The 14,164-nt window shown below is 45.5% G+C and overlaps 1 long non-coding RNA gene across 1 annotated transcript in view; it reads left to right on the top strand.

The window, feature by feature from the left end:
- Positions 1-13,772, top strand: part of LOC138283483 (uncharacterized) — a 42,336-nt gene extending 28,564 nt beyond the window's left edge. The window contains exon 3 of the long non-coding RNA XR_011201267.1: positions 13,028-13,772. This is a non-coding gene — a long non-coding RNA (uncharacterized lncRNA). The remainder of the gene's footprint in view (positions 1-13,027) is intronic.
- Positions 13,773-14,164: the final 392 nt, after the last annotated feature.

Raw genomic sequence — 14,164 nt, forward strand, 5'->3', positions numbered from 1 at the left:
TCGCGTCGGCTCTGCTACACATCCGTCCCCTTGGAAAAGGCTGATTGAGACTCTGGCCAATGGGATGCCTGGAAAGGTAATCCGCGGTAACTAACTGATGTCCCGGGAGATGTTGAACCTGAAAGATAAAGGGTTCTAACTCCATAAACCACCGCTGAATTCTTGGATTAGTGTCTTTGTGCCACGACAACCAAGTAAGGGGTGCGTGGTCAGTCTGTAAGATGAAAGGATGACCCAGAAGGTAATATTGGAGAGTCTCAATCGCCCATTTGATGGCCAGACATTCCCTCTCTATGATGGGATAACGCTGTTCGCGGGGAGTAGCTTCCTACTGATAAAGACAATAGGGTGATCATTGTCATGGTCATCTTTTTGATATAAGACTGCCCCTAACCCTACTTCAGAGGCATCAGTTTGTATTAGGAATTGTTTCGCAAAATTAGGACAGTGAAATACAGGTTCAGTGGTTAAACACTGTTTGAGAATCTCATAGCTCTGTTGTTGTGTGTGGGTAAGTTTCGTTATTTTAGATGGTTTCCCTTTTTTTAGGAGGTCCTTTAATAGGGCGGCTAATGTAGAGTAGGTTGGGATAAAACGTCTATAATATCCCACAAGTCCCAAAAAGTATCATATCTCCTTTTTTTAACTCGGGACTGGTATCTCCAAGATGACCTCTATTTTGTGCATTTGGGGTTTAATTTGTCCGTTCCCTATATAATATCCGAGGTATGCTATATTATTGTTTGCCATAGTACATTTTTTTAGATTCACTGTGAGCCCTGCTCCTTTTAGCGTATGAAATACTTTGTCTAGGTGATGAATGTGATCAGCCCATGACTCAGTAGAAATTACAATATCATCAAGATAGGCAGCAGCGCATGGAGTGTGTGTTTGTAACAGTCTACGCATTAGTCTCTGGAATGTTGCGGGGGCCCCATGCAACCCAAATGGGAGAACAGTAAAATGGTATAACCCAGAGGGTGTGAAGAACGCTGTTTTTTCTTTATCCAGGGTGTATGAGGGGATCTCCCAGTATCCCTTGGTGAGATCTATTGTGGTCATATATTTTGCCTTACCCAACCTCTCTTAACAGTTTGTAGGAAGTTGCCTCTGTATATACTATCTCAAAGTAGAGGTGAAATAGTGGCAACATTAGATAATTCTAATGCTCTATTTTGTGGTAGTGTGGTCGAGCAGTAGGCTTATCAGAGGGTAGTATTAAGCATTTGTTGTACACACACAGGCAATAAATGAAGAACACACACTCAAAGACTTAACTCCAGGCCAATAGTTTTTATATAGAAAAATATATTTTCTTAATTTATTTTTAGAACCACAAGTTCAAGATTTGAAGTAAATACATAAAATGCAAGGTACTCCACATAAGTAAGTTAGGAACTTTGAATTAGAGCAATAACATATACAGTTTTTGTTAAAATGGCAATATGTTATTTTAAAAGTGGACACTGCAAAAATCAACAGTTCCTGGGGGAGGTAAGTATTGGTTAGATTGTGAGGTAAGTAAGACACAAGTCTCAGTTCCTGGGCATAGGCAGCCCACTGTTGGGAGTTCAAGGCAACCCCAAATTTAGCACACTAGCAGCTCAGGGCCGGTCCGGTGCAGAGGTCAAAGAGGTGCCCAAAACCCATAGGTGCCTATGCAGAACAGGGGTGCTCCGGTTCCAGTCTGCCAACAGGTAAGTACCCACGTCCTCGGGGGCAGACCAGGGGGGTTTGTAAAGCACTGGGGGGGGGACACAAGTAGGCACACAAAACACACCCTCAGTGGCACAGGGGCGGCTGGGTGCAAAGCAGGCGTCGGGTTTTGTATTGGATTCAATGGAGGGACCCGGGGGTCACCCTAGCGGTGCAGGCAGGGCACAGGGGGGCTTCTTGGGCCAGCCACCACCTGGGATATGCAGAGGGTCACCTGGTGGTCACTCCTGCACTGAGGTTCGGTTCCTTCTGGTCCTGGGGGCTGCGGGTGCAGTGCTTGGTCCAGGCGTCGGGTCCCTTGTTACAGGCAGTTGTGGTCAGGGGGAGCCTCTGGATTCTCTCTGCATGCGTCGCTGTGGGCATCCAGGGGGGTCGTCTCGGGCTACACACGAGGTTGCAGTCGCCTGGGAGTCCTCCCTGTGGTGTTGGTTCTCTGGATCTCGAGCCGGGGGGTGTCGGGTGCAAAGGGTGAAGTCTCACGCTTCCGGCGGGAAGAGTGAGGTCCTTTAAAAGTTGCAAGAAGTGGCAATATTGTTGATGTTTGTTGAGCAGAGCCGCTGCTCACTGGAGTTTCTTGGTCCTTAGGTTCAGGGCAGTACTCCGAAGCTTCAGAGGTCGCTGGTCCCTGTTGGATGCGTCGCTGTTGCAGGTTTTCGAGTCAGGAGACAGGCCGGTAGTCTCTGCAGGGCTTTCAGGTCAGCAGTCCTTCCTCTTAGTTCAGGTTGCAGGAATCTAAACTCCTGGGTTCTGGGGTGCCTCTAAATACAAAATTTGAGGGTGTGTTTAGATCTGGGAGGGCAGTAGCCAATGGCTACAGTCTTGGAGGGTGGCTACACCCTCTTTGTGCCTCCTCCCTGAGGGGAGGGGGGCACATCCCTAATCCTATTGGGGGAATCCTCCAGACTTAAGATGAAGGATTTCTAAAGGCAGGGGTCACCTCAGCTCAGGGCACCTTAGGGGCTGTCCTGACTGGTGGGTGACTCCTCCTTGTTTTTATAATTATCTCCTTCAGCCCTGCCGCAAAAAGTGGGGGCAGTGGCCGGAGGGGCGAGCATCTCCACTAGCTGGGATGCCCTGTGGCGCTGTAACAAAAGGGGTGAGCCTTTGAGGCTCACCACCAGGTGTTACAGGTCCTGCAGGGGGAGGTGAGAAGCACCTCCACCCGGTACAGGCTTTGTTCCTGGCCACAGAGTGACAAAGGCACTCTCCCCATGTGGCCAGCAACTCGTCTGGTTATGGCAGGCTGGCAGAAACTGGTCAGCCCCACACTAGAAGTCGGATTGGTATTCAGGGGGCATCTCTAAGATGCCCTCTGGGTGCATTTTACATTAAATTCCACTCTGGCATCAGTGTGCATTTATTGTGCTGTGAAGTTTGATACCAAACTTCCCAGATTTCAGTGTAGGCATTATGGAACTGTGGAGTTCGTGTTTGACAAACTCCCAGACCATATTCTCCTATGGCTACCCTGCACTTACAATGTCTAAGGTTTTGCTTAGACACTGTAGGGGCATAGTGCTCATGCACATATGCCCTCACCTGTGGTATAGTGCACCCTGCCTTAGGGCTGTGAGGCCTGCTAGAGGGCTGACTTACCTATGCCACAGGCAGTGTGAGGTTGGCATGGCCCTCTAAGGGGAGTGCCATGTCGACTTAGTCATTTTCCCCCCACCAGCACACACAAGCTGTGAGGCAGTGTGCATGTGCTGAGTGAGGGGTCCCCAGGGTGGCATAAGACATGCTGCAGCCCTTAGAGACTTTCCCTGGCATCAGGGCCCTTGGTACCAGGGGTACCAGTTACAAGGGACTTATCTGAGTGCCAGGGCTGTGCCAATTGTGGAAGCAAAGGTACAGTTTAAGGGAAAGAACACTGGTGTTGGGGCCTCGTTAGCAGGGTCCCAGCACAATTTCAATCATAACTTGGCATCAGCAAAAGGCAAAAAGTCAGGGGGTAACCATGCCAAGGAGGCATTTCCTTACACAACCCTCCCTCCTCAAACGAAAGAGGATGAGACTAACCTTTCCCAGGACAGTCTTCATTTTCTAAGTGGAAGAACCTGGAAAGACCATCACCATTGGCATGGGCAGTCCCAGGTCTGTGTTCCACTACAAAGTCCATTCTCTGTAGGGATATGGTCCACCTCAACAGTTTAGGGTTTTCTCCTTTCATTTGCATTAGCCATCTGAGAGGTCTGTGGTCAGTTTGAACTATGACGTGAGTACCAAAAAGGTATGGTCTCAACTTCTTCAGGGACCAAACCACAGCAAAGGCCTTCCTCTCAATGGTACTCCAGCACTGCTCCCTGGGGAGTAACCTCCTGCTAATAAAAGCAATAGGCTGGTCAAGGCCATCATCATTTGTTTGGGATAGGACTGCTCCTATCCCATGCTCAGAGGCATCGGTCTGCACAATTAACTGCTTAGAGTAATCTGGAGCTTTCAAAACTGGTGCTGTACACATTGCTTGCTTCAGGGTGTCAAAGGCCTTTTGATAGTCCACGGTCCAGTTCACTTTCTTGGGCATTTTCTTGGAGGTCAGTTCTGTGAGGGGTGTCACTATTGATCCATAACCCTTCACAAACCTCCTATAGTACCCAGTCAAGCCAAGGAATGCCCTGACTTGAGTCTGGGTTTTTGGAGCTACCCAGTCCAGAATTGTCTGGATCTTGGGTTGAAGTGGCTGAACTTGGCCTCCACCTACAAGGTGACCCAAGTAAACCACAGTACCCTGCCCTATCTGACATTTAGATGCCTTGATAGAGAGGGCTGCTATTTCCAGGGCCTGCAAAACCTTCTTCAGGTGGACCAGGTGATCCTGCCAGTTGGAGCTAAAGACAGCAATATCATCAAGATAAGCTGCACTAAAGGACTCCAAGCCAGCAAGGACTTGATTCACCAACCTTTGGAAGGTGGCAGGGGCATTCTTTAAGCCAAACGGCATCACAGTAAACTGGTAGTGCCCATCAGGTGTAGAGAATGCTGTGTTTTCTCTTTTGCTCCAGGTGCCATTCTTATTTGCCAGTACCCTGCTGTTAAGTCAAAGGTACTTAAGTATTTGGCGTCACCTAATTTGTCTATGAGCTCATTTGCCCTTGGAATGGGCTGAGCATCTGTCTTGGTGACAGAGTTAAGCCCTCTGTAGTCCACACAAAATCTCATCTCTCTCTTGCCATCTTTTGTGTGAGGTTTAGGGACCAAGACCACTGGGCTAGCCCAGGGACTATCAGGGTGCTCATCACTCCCAATTCCAGCATCTTGTGGACTTCCACTTTGATGCTTTCTTTAACTTGTTCAGACTGTCTAAATATTTTGTTTTTGACAGGCATACTGTTTCCTGTGTTCACATCAAGGGTACACAGGTGTGTCTGACCAGGGGTCAATGAAAAGAGCTCAGCAAACTGCTGGAGGACTTGCCTGCAGTCAGTCTGCTGTTGGCCAGAGAGGGTGTCTGAATAGATCACTCCATCTACTGAGCCATCTTTAGGGTCAGTGGAGAGAAGATCAGGGAGAGGTTCACTCTCTTCTTCCTGGTCCTCATCTGTAACCATCAACATGTTTACATCTGCCCTATTATAAAAGAGTTCGAGGCGGTTCACATGGATCACCCTCTTGGGGGTCCTGCTAGTGCCTAGGTCAACCAGGTAGGTGACCTGACTCTTCTTCTCAAGAACTGGGTAAGAGCCACTCCATCTGTCCTGAAGTGCCCTTGGAGCCACAGGCTCCAGAACCCAGACTTTCTGCCCTGGCTGAAACTCAACCATAGCAGCCTTTTGGTCATACCACATCTTCTGGAGCTGTTGGCTGGCCTCAAGGTTTTTGCTTGCCTTTTCCATGTACACTGCCATCCTTGAACATAGGCCTAGTACATAGTCCACCACATCTTGTTTAAGCTCATGGAGAGGTCTCTCCCAGTCTTCTTTTACAAGAGCTAGTGGTCCCCCAAAAGGATGGCCAAACAGACGTTCAAAGGGGGAAAACCCTACTCCCTTCTGTGGCACCTCTCTGTAGGCGAAAAGCAGGCATAGCAAGAGGACATCCCATCTCCTTTTGAGTTTTTCAGGGAGCCCCATGATCATGCCCTTCAATGTCTTGCTGAATCTCTCAACAAGGCCATTGGTGTGTGGATGGTATGGTGTGGTGAATTTATAAGTCACCCCACACTCATTCCACATGTGTTTCAGGTAAGCTGACATGAAGTTGGTACCTCTGTCAGAAACCACCTCCTTAGGAAATCCCACTCTGGTAAAAATACCTAGGAGTGCTTTTGCTACTGCAGGGGCAGTAGTGGACTTACGGGGAATTGTCTCAGGGTACCTAGTAGCATGATCCACTACTACTAGGATAAACTGGTTCCCTGATGCTGTGGGAGGTTCAAGTGGACCCACTATATTCACTCCCACTGTTTCAAAGGGGACCCCCACCACTGGAAGTGGAATGAGGGGGCCTTTGGATGGCCACCTGTCTTACCACTGGCTTGACAGGTGACACAGGAGGTGCAAAACTCCTTTACCTTCTGGGACATATTGGGCCAGTAGAAATGGTTGACTAACCTCTCCCATGTCTTGGTTTGTCCCAAATGCCCAGCAAGGGGAATGTCATGGGCTAAGGTCAGAATGAACTCCCTAAATTCCTGAGACACTACCACTGTCCTGGAGGCACAGGGTTTGGGATCTCTTGCCTCAGTGTAAAGGAGGCCATCTTCCCAATAGATCCTGTGTGTTCCACTGACATTTCCCTTTTCTTGCTCAGCTGCTTGCTGTCTTAGGCCTTCAAGAGAGGGACATGTTTCCTGCCCCTTACACAGCTGTTCCCTTGAGGGTCCCCCTGGGCCCAAGAGCTCAACCTGGTAAGGTCCCAGCTCCATGGACTCAGTTCCCTCAGGGGATAGAACTTCTTCCTGGGAAGAGAGGTTCTGTTTCTTTTGTTGTGTTGAAGCTGATTCCCCAGTCTTTTTTCCTTTTCTCTTGGAAGGTTGGGCCGTTATTCCAGACTCCAACACTTCTTTTTTCACCCTGAGAAAAGGGCACTGTGCCCTTTTCTTGACACACACCAGTTCAGGGATACCCAGCATGGCTGCATGGGTTTTGAGTTCTACCTCAGCCCATGCTGAGGACTCCAGATCATTTCCAAGCAGACATTCTACTGGTATTGCAGAAGGGACTACCACCTGTTTCAGGCCAGTGACCCCTCCCCATTCTAAAGTTACCATAGCCATGGGATGGACTTTAGACTGATTGTCAGCATTGGTGACTGGATATGTCTGTCCAGCCAGGTATTGTTGTCCTGGGGAAACCAATTTGTCTGTCACCATAGTGACACTGGCACCTGTATCCCTCAGGGCTTCTACTCTAGTCCCATTTAAGAGCTGCTGCCTGTATTTTCGCATGTTAGGTGGCCAGGCAGCAAATGTGGCTAGGTCCACCCCACCCTCTGAGACTAATGTAGCTTCAGTGTGAACCCTGATTTGCTCTGGGCACACTGTTGATCGCACCTGGAGACTGGCTATTCCAGTGCTAACTGGAGTAGTAGTTGTTGGACTTTTCTTGGGACAGGCCTTGTCTCCAGTTTGGTGTCCATGCTAAGTACAGATGCAACACCAGGCCTTTTTGTGATGAACATTTGTACCCTTATACCCAAATTAGGATTGTGAAGAGGCTTTGGACCCACCCTCCTGAGCAGGTTTTTGGGGCCCCTGGAGAGGCTTTGTGACCCCTTCCTGTTGGTCACTGCCTGTGGAAGTCTTGGTCACCCTAGTCTTGACCCAATGGTCTGCCTTCTTAACCAATTCTTGGGGAGAAATTGGACCTAGGTCTACCAGATGCTGATGCAGTTTGTCATTGAAACAATTACTTAAAAGATGTTCTTTCATAAACAAGTTATACAGCCCATCATAATCATTTACACCACTGCCATTTATCCAACCATCTAATGTTTTGACTGAGAAGTCAACAAAATCAACCCAGGTCTGGCTCGATGATTTTTGAGCCCCCCCTGAACCTAATCCTGTACTCCTCTGTTGAGAATCCAAATCCCTCATTCAGGGTAGCCTTCATGAGGTCATAGGATTCTGCATCTTTACCAAAGAGTGTGAGGAGTCAGTCCCTACGCTTTCCAGTGAACATTTCCCAGAGGAGAGCACCCCAGTGAGACTTGTTTACTCTTCTGGTTGCACAAGCCCTCTCAAAAGCTGTGAACCACTTGGTGATATCATCACCATCTTCATATTTTGTTACAATCCCTTTGTGGATGTTTAGGATGTCAGTATTCTCTCTGACCCTATTTATGCTTCTGCCACCATTGATGGGAGCTAAACCCATCTCTTGTCTTTCCCTCTCTATGGCTAGGAGCTGTCTCTCCAAAGCCAATCTTTTGGCCATCCTGGCTAACAGGAGGTCATCTTCATTGAGGCTGCCCTCAATGCTCCCAGAGTTACTGGTCTTCCCTGTGGAAGAACCAGTTTCGCTGACTATCACTTGTGGAGTCAGGGTTTGAGGGACCCTGGTCTCCCTAATTAGGACAGGAGGGAGGGATTCATCCTCCTGGTCACTAATTGCTCCCTCTGTAGGATTATCCTCAGAGGTGTGGTCCTTTGCAAACTCTGCCAAAAGCTCCTGGATCTTAACTTTGGTAGGGGTGGACCCAGTCTTTATATTTTTTAGCTTACAGAGAGTCCTTAACTCTGACATCCCTAGATGCAGGTAAGGGGTGAGGTTCCACCACCATCTTGTCTGTGCTAGACATTATTTCTCTAAAAGTTGGGATACTTTTTAAGACTCTAAAACTATTTCTAGAACTTAATCTAAACTTTTACAAAACTTTTAAACTCTAAAAGAAATGCTAACAGAGACTTACACAAGGCCCTAGCAGGGTTTGTAAAAATGTATAAAAATAGCTCAGATTTCAAAAATCAGTTTCTAATAGCAATTTTTGGAATTTAGTCTGAGTAGTCCAGCAAATGCAAAGTCTTAGACCCCACCGCTGATCCACCAATGTAGGAAGTTGGCTCTGTATATACTGTCTCAAAGTAAGAGATAGTGTGCACAGAGTCTAAGGGATCCCCTTAGAAGTAAGATAGTGGCAAAATTAGATAATTCTAATGCTCTATTTTGTGGTAGTGTGGTCGACCAGTAGGCTTATCAGAAGGTAGTGTTAAGCATTTGTTGTACACACACAGGCAATAAATGAAGAACACACACTCAAAGACTTAACTCAAGGCCAATAGTATTTACATAGAAAAATATATTTTCCTAATTTTTTTTTAGAACCACAAGTTCACGATTTGAAGTAAATACATAAAATGCAAGGTACTCCACACAGGTAAGTTAGGAACTTTGAATTAGAGCAATAACATTTACAGTTTTTGTTAAAATGGCAATAAGCTATTTTAAAAATAGACATAGTGCAAAAATCAACAGTTCCTGGGGGAGGTAAGTATTGGTTAGATTGTGAGGTAAGTAAGACACTTACAAGTCTCAGTTCCTGGGCATAGCCAGCCCACCATTGGGGGTTCAAGGCAACTCCAAAGTTACCATACCAGCAGCTCAGGGCTGCTCATGTGCAGAGGTCAAAGAGGAGCCCAAAACACATAGGTGCCTATGGAGAACAGGGGTGCTCCGGTTCCAGTCTGCCAGCAGGGAAGTACCTGCGTCCTTGGGGGGCAGACCAGGGGGGTTTTGTAGAGCACTGGGGGAACACATGTAGGCACACAAAACACACCCTCAGCGGCACCGGGGCAGCCGGGTGCAGTGTGCAAAGCAGGCGTCGGGTTTTAGGTAGGAAACAATGGCGGGACCGGGGGGTCACTCTAGCGGTGCAGGCAGGCACAGGGGGGGCTTCTCGGGACAGCCAGCACCTGGGCAAGGCAGAGGGTCGCCTGGGGGTCACTCCTGCGCTTAGGTTTGGTTCCTTCAGGTCCTGGGGGCTGAGGGTGCAGTCTTGGTTCCAGGCGTCAGGTCCCTTGTTACAGGCAGTCACATTCATGGGGAGCCTCTGGATTCTCAATTCAGTCGGCATTTCTCAGCCGATCACGAGTGGCGTCTCCATCCGGACCTGGGCCTTAACATCTTTCGGATGTGGGGTTTCCGCAGATAGACCTATTTGCCACTCAGGAGAACGTGCCCTGCCCGTCGTTTGGAAGCCTCCAGTATCCGGTTCAAGGAGCTTTGGGGGACGCGTTTCAGATGTCTTGGTGCGACCAGTTGCTTTACGCGTTTCCTCCCATACCCCTGATTCCTCTGGGTCTGAGGAAGATTCGCCAAGATCGGGCTCAAGTCATTTTAATAGCTCCGGATTGGCTGAGAAGGGTGTGGTACACGGACCTTCTCCAACTCTCACTGAGCCCTCCGCTCCGTCTCCCTCTCAGGGAAGATCTCCTCTTGCAGTCTCAGGTCCTACACCCCCACCTCCAGAGCCTGCACCTACATGCCTGGAGTTTAAACAGGCAATCTGAGTTCTTTCTCTCTCCCACCAGAGGTTGTGGATGTTAATTTATCGACCAGGCGACACTCCACTAAGACTGTTTATGCCGGCAGGTGGGCAAAATTCATGGCTTGGTGTGGAGGGAAACAAATTGATCCCTTGAGAGCCCATCTGTCTGATGTTCTGTTGTTTGATTTAACTTTAGTGCAGAAGGGTTGTGCAGTTGTGACTGTCAAAGGCTATTTGTCGGCACTGTCAGCCTTTCTTTGCCTTCTGGATCAACCTTCCTTGTTCAAATCCCCTATAGTTGTTAGGTTCTTGAAAGGTCCAACAAATGAATCCACAGGTAGCTAGTGTATCTACCAGAAAAAGCGTTACAGAAGGTAAGTAACTTGTTCTTCCGCCTTTTTCTTCCTTCTTCTTTCCAGTTTGTATGTTTTTCCCTCTCTTACTTTCGGAAAAAATGTCAGCTTAGGGAAAATAAGCGCCGGTCCCCAATATGGGTGCCAGTGATGCCCACCAGCAACCACCAGTTCAAATTAAGCGCTGCTGGTGAGGCCCCACAAATTAACTGGCACTGTACGGTTCCTCTGCCAAGCTAGCACCACTAGCACACTCTGACAAGCTCCACCTCCTCATGTCCTCTTCAAACGTGACACAGCAGACACCCTTTAAGCTAGCAAGGGAGAGATCTTCTGATGAAGTAAATGAGTTACACTTCTGATGTTCGTCGCTAAACTAGGTCAGCAACGACCATACTTTGCACTAACTCTGCGAAGGCCTCAACTTGGACCCTCTTTAAGCTAGCACTGCTTATGCTCATCGCTAAACTAGCTGCCGCCTAGTCTTCTGCTAGACTAGTGCTGGTTAAACTCATTACGAATTAACAATACTTGGCCACTCTTCCGTGCCACCACTGCTCAGGACTGCCACTGAACTAGCAGTGATATGTTTTTAAAAATTAAGCGGTTGGTGTGTCCTGTTTAAATATTACACATCTTAGAAGCGCTCAACATGTAGTCCATTAAAAGAATCTTGTTGCCATCTTCATGCGCTAAATCAGTTCGTCAAATCTTTATTTTCATACACATTTTTCCAACCAACGCATTTATTTCTTTATCAGTTGGAAAACAATATCAAAAGAGAAACAAATACAAATATAAACAAATGCATATAAATGCATTCAAACATACAAAACATTGATTCAACCAATAATGATGATAAACAATGATTAAACCTATCATAACGAAAAATCCAATATATTTATTAAAAAATGGGTCATTTTCCAATGAACTTCAAACAACATGGGCAAATGGACACTGATTTTCCATCTGCTGTTTCTTTTGGTATATTACTTCTCTTTAGACTTTTTACTGTCAGTGATGGAACATGTGCCCATATACTTGGTCTTATTAGTGTTTCTATTCCAACCATCCTGTTAGGGGGATGATATTTTGGCAAACCATGTCTATAGCAACATGTATATGGTGCAAATAATGTGTATATAAATTTGTTCCTTGGACATGGTTATTGTATAATGTTACAAATGTGTGAAATTAATTGTTTCATTTAAGTATGGCAAGTACACGCTCTAAAATTCATAGTGGCATGTACCACTCATAGCCAAAAATGATATCAGTTTGCCTTTGTTGTTTGAAATTAATTGTGACAATAAGCAATTTTTTACAAATATTTTGGAATTGTTATTATGATGGTTTTAATCATTTTTTATACTATATTTTGATTACAACTCTGAACAAGTTTCTAAAGATGAAGAATGGAATGCGTTGCATTGACCACTGCATGAAAATATGAAACTAAAGATTTGACACATTTAGTAAGTAAATTAACCTAACTACCAGAGTTTTTTTTAATTGACTAGCTTCTGCAAGCTTCTAAGATGTTTAATATTTGAACGGTGCACAAAAATTAGCTTAATTCTTGAATCGTCAGTTATGTCCCACATGTCTGGGAGCCTTTGGTAGGGGGAGTGTAGCAGCTAATCCCTTATGGTTGTGGATGTTCATTAGACATTATTAAGAAATGACCTATGTGAATGGTACGTACACGTCTGCCTTAGCAACTATTTTATAAATCACTACAATTTAAACATAATTTAAATTCTAGAACTGTTACTGTGCCTGGTAAGTATGATACATCCTGAACTATTGCACAATCATCTATGTTGGCCTCCTCAAAACAACAGGGTCCAGATTTACAAGGCCCTAGCACCTCCTTGCGCCACACTAGCGTCATTTAAAAAAAGTAAATGTCACTCAAGGAGGCAATTTCGCCATGCCATATTTCCAAAGTAGCGCAATGCATGCATTGCTCTACTTTGCGACCTCATGCGCCACATTATGCCTGCGACAGGTATAATGTATGCAAGGGGGGGTTCTAGCGTTAGGAGACCCGCAAAAATGGCACAGTGAAATTTACAAGATTTTACTGTGCCATTTTTGGCGTCATTTTTAACGCCTCCTCAAAGCAGTTGTTAAAGTGATGCACACATTTTTATCAGTGGGCCTCCTTGCACTTTGCTGTACTAGTGTCAACAAAGCTATTGGCCTAACGTGCGCCATGGTGCACAGTATTTGTTTGATTAATGTAGTAATACATCATATTGAGGGTTAGTCATTATGTGTTAGCTTTATTAATTTGTAGGCCTTAACTTGGCAGAGGTCTTGGCCTTGTAGCACGACCTCATGTCAAGCAGTATTTCTAAACCGATTAATAAAACGTTTGCTTAGAGAATTAAATGGTGATATTCCACTGTGCTGACCAAATGAGCTCGTAGCTAAAAGTCTTTCTCATGAGAACCACTTGCTAGAAGATGCTGTTCTTGTAAAATGTAACATTATAAGTGTAATATGTGTAAGACTGACTTTCTCAGGAGGAGAACGATAACCGCACTGACTGGAGTACAAGCTGCAGCAATATTGTTACCTGACGAGCCGGATGATGAGGACATTACAAGAGAAGCCAGTCAGCGACATGTGAACCGTGAACTAGTAGAAACTATATATTTGATATTTTAGTTTTATTGGACAAAGTGTGAACATGCGATCTCTTGACCAATAGGGACTTGGGAAGTAATTTTAGGAAATCTAACTTAGCTGGACTGCACCAAGAAGAGATGCGCCATTCTCCCCATCTTACTCAAGGGTTTGCCTCTATTCTTTTGAATTGCTTAAAGACTTTGCGTTTTCTGAACTTTGATCCTGAATCCTGATGCCTTGCTGACCAAACTGATGTCCTGATGACGAATACTTTCTTAGCTTGCCGATCCTATTGAGAAAAGGTTGTTACGCATGTGTTTTGTTGTGCCTATTTGCTTTTTCTTTCTAGGTACGAACCGCACGATTTTGATAGAGCCATAGTTAGATGTTTTCTAAATTTGTGTTGACTAAGATGTTTTGCATGAAGCCCAACATACTAATGCTAATTTGGTGTTAGATAAGTATCCTCACCAATGAAAGTCTGCTATAGGGAGTAATAGTCGATGTCTTTCCTTTGCTGAATCTAAATGTATGTGATATTGTTTGCGCAATTGTTCTTGTTATTAATTTGTACCGTAGTCTTAGAATGTATAATTGTTCAAGCTTTGATTAGATTAAGTTTCTTTTGCAGATTTGGACAGCCAGTGATGTTTCTGTATGTTTATCATTTGATTTTGAGATTATTGTACGTCACATTAACATTGTTAATATAGGGAAATAAATATTCTAACTTTTAATAAAAAGGGTGGTTATTCGTGACTGAAAGGTCATGGTGTGTGATAATTACTGACTCCAATTGATTACTAATGCTATTGATTATCATTAATTAGTGATGTTATTGATTAATTATTGATTATTGATCTGCATGTACTGAATCTATGGTGGAAACACCTTAAATGCGAAATGAAAAGGTTCATCGACCTATTCGCATCCCCTTGTAAGTTTACCTATGAAGGTCTGACGCGCTAACACTCCCATTTCAGCAATGGGTCTCTTACAAAATTTTGTGTATTGGTCACTGTGCCGTATAT

Source organism: Pleurodeles waltl, chromosome 3_1 (assembly GCF_031143425.1).
Source record: "Pleurodeles waltl isolate 20211129_DDA chromosome 3_1, aPleWal1.hap1.20221129, whole genome shotgun sequence".
Lineage (NCBI taxonomy): Eukaryota > Metazoa > Chordata > Amphibia > Caudata > Salamandridae > Pleurodeles > Pleurodeles waltl.